Genomic DNA, 3,093 nt, shown 5'->3' with positions numbered 1-3,093 from the left:
CTTGAACCACACACAAACAAGACTGGGAGGTGAGCAGAAGTATTTGCCTCTGGTTCCTGACTGAATAAACAAGGGCATCAGCTGCCTCCTGCCACTGACACCATGCTGGATTCTATCCTTCTGAACTGTAAGATATTTTTTTCCCCTTTAAGTTGCTTTTGTCAGATAATTCATCATGGCTTTCTCTCATGATGAGAGCAGCTGTCTTCTCACATACCTGGAAATTCAGAAGTCTGAGCAGAGACAGCAATCATGGTCTATGGTACCCAGTAAGTAAATCCCTGTGGGAGGAAAAGTTGAGCTACAGAGATGGAAAAGAACACATAGAGAGAAATGAAGGAAATGAGTGAGCACGGCGCTGCATGGCCATTTATTCTGTAAGTGGCGATCTCCTGAACTCTTAAAGGAAAGTCTTAACCACAGAGCAGAATCAGAGTGACCAGGGAACGATAGTCATGCAGAAATGAAAGGCAATGGCCTGGGAGGCGCCCAGGAGAGGGCAACTATGTAGCATTGTTTTGTGATATTACTAAGTTGGAAGAGTTTAGAGAAAAGAAAGAATAGCTTACAAGTGGGAAGGAGGAATAGACAGTGTGAGACCTGACTTCAAATATGATTACTGTGGAGATGTGTTACTCCCCTTGTGTAGATAAGCTCCAGGGTCATGAGAGAATGACTGTTTCCTAAAGGATTTCAGGGAAGTGGTGTCTTCATGGGGAACTAAGTTTTGTTCCTCAGAAACGGGAATGAGCATTCACAGAAAAGGGGATGACATTGGAAGATATTTCTGGTGATCAATGGCCAGCTACAAAGGTCACACAGAAGGATTCCTGGAAATATATATGAAAGGAGTTGGGAAGAGCAAAAAGAAAATGATCAAGGCAAAATCTCCAAGAGATGAGAAACTGAGAGATAACTGAGGGATGATTGGGGATCAGGTTAGTCCAGACAACCCAGGAGGGGAAAAATGTGAGTTTAAGTATCTCATACACATAAAAAGTTCTGTGCTGGGGGCAGAGTGTGTGCACTTCAAAAGCTACACTTGATCTGTCACAAATCCCAGGAAAGTGCCTATCTCTACCTCTTCAGGGTTAGGATTACGAATAGATGCTTCTGTGCCTGGCTTGTTTTCTCTGGGACCTATTTTAGGTCCTCACGTTTACCAGGCGACATCTCACTGATGATGGTATCTACTCAGCTCCTAATCAATGGTGTTTTAAATGTGTGTATGTGGGGTGGGGAGAGGGTGAGAGAGGGAGAGGGAGGGAGGGAGAGGGAGAATGAGGAAGAGGGAGAGAGAGAGAGAGAGAGAGAGAGAGAGAGAGAGAGAGAGATTTCTATGATCATGACAATTCATATGAGGATTTTATTTTGGCTTTTGGTTCCAGGGAGATCAGAGTCCATCACAGCAGCACAGCACAGCAGTGATGGCAGACATGACAGAAGCAGTCCGAAGCTGAGACCAGACCTTGAAACTCAAGTGCTCCTTCCCACAAGGTGACACTCCTAAACCTCTCCAATCAGTGCCATCAAGTGGGGACCAAGCATTCAAACACAGAAGCCTAAGAGGGACGTTTTTCGTTGAAACCACAGCAGATTTTCCTAGGGTAGAAATGATAGGCAGTTGAAGCTAGTGATGTGAGTCCCGGGAACTGATCTCAGCTCTTCTGCAAGAGCAGTATGTACAACCGAGCAATCTCCCTAGAATTTAGTCAATCTATATCAACAGCAAATTGTTCTCAACATAGATTATTACATAAAGTATGTGTTAAAATTGTTAAAAATTTGCTACGTATTATACTTTCCTGTCGGCCAAGGTTCCATCTTTTCATTGCTAGGATGTTTCTTTGAAGGCATTGTTTATTTGCTTTATACATAAGGGTCTTACCTGACCCTGGAACTCACTGTGTAGACTGAACTGATCTTGAACTTGTGTAGCCCTCCTGCTTTTGCCTCTTATGGTGGGATTACAGGCATATAAGACCATTCCCAGCTTGTAGTTTTAATTCATTTATTTCTTCTGAGGAATGACTCAAACCAAACACATTGCATAGAGATATAGGCCATCCAAGAACAGAAGATTATAACTAAAAACTATGGCCAGTTTTTGTGTTTATTTCATAAGCCTTTCAAGGTGCATTCACTTAGCAGCATGGGTCTTCATTTCATTCCTTTTCATGACTTCATAATTTTTCACCATAAAAATTTATCATAGTTTGTTTATTCCATTTATCAGTTGATAGAAATTTCAATCTTTTAGTCATTGTGAGTATTGCTCGCACTTGGGCAATTTTATTTGAATATTTGTTCTCAGTGCTTTTATTCATGTACCCAAAGTAGCATTTTTCTGGGCTATATAGTAATGCTATGCAAACATGTTGTTTTCTGTATTTTTTTATATTCATGATTCTAGTTACATGACCTTTGATGGTTTCATTCACATGTCCATAAAAATAACTTCTTTTTTAACCTTGAATTTGTGTTTGTACCCAAAAGTCCAAAACTATAAAATGTTTCACGAATTTGCATGCCATCCTTGTGCAGGGACCATGCTCATCTTCTCTGTATTCATCCAATTTCAGTATATGTGCTGCTGGAGTGAGTACCATAATAACAACTTCTAAGCATCATTTGGAGTGCTGCTATTTGTGCATCCCTTTTTTTTTCTTTTGGAGAAATGTCTAATAAATGTTTTTATCTTTTTCAAACTGAATTTGTTTACTGTGGAGTTGTAAACATTTTTTTGTGTGTTTTCTGGATATGATTTACGAACATTTTCTCTCACTGTAAGGGTTTTATTTTTATTTTGTTCATCTGTCAGAAATGCTATGTTTCCTTGATGAATACCACTACAAAATGTCTTCTTTAATCTCCAGGAAGCATTGTGTGTGTTTTTGTTTTATATGGCTATAGCTGCTCTAGTTTTCTCTTGGCTGCTATTTTGATGTTATAGCCATTTGAGTACTATTTTGATGATACAGACTTTTCCATTTTTTTTTTTTTGTTTTGTTTTCAGACTAGTTACATTTAGGAATCTTAATGCACCATTGTGAAGAATATGTAGCTAAAGCATTACTTTAAATCCATTATTTC

At 39.4% G+C, this 3,093-nt stretch overlaps 1 non-coding gene across 1 annotated transcript; it reads right to left on the bottom strand.

The window, feature by feature from the left end:
- Positions 1–2,499: 2,499 nt before the first annotated feature.
- LOC129673770 (U6 spliceosomal RNA) lies at positions 2,500–2,606 on the bottom strand. Its single transcript, XR_008719704.1, has one exon. It is a non-coding gene; the product is annotated as a U6 spliceosomal RNA (small nuclear RNA).
- Positions 2,607–3,093: the final 487 nt, after the last annotated feature.

This window comes from Psammomys obesus, unplaced genomic scaffold (assembly GCF_907164565.1).
Source record: "Psammomys obesus unplaced genomic scaffold, mPsaObe1.curated_primary_1811, whole genome shotgun sequence".
Taxonomy (NCBI): domain Eukaryota; kingdom Metazoa; phylum Chordata; class Mammalia; order Rodentia; family Muridae; genus Psammomys; species Psammomys obesus.
The sequence above is the reverse complement of the archived record's forward strand: the minus strand, read 5'-3'. Positions and strand labels throughout refer to the sequence as shown.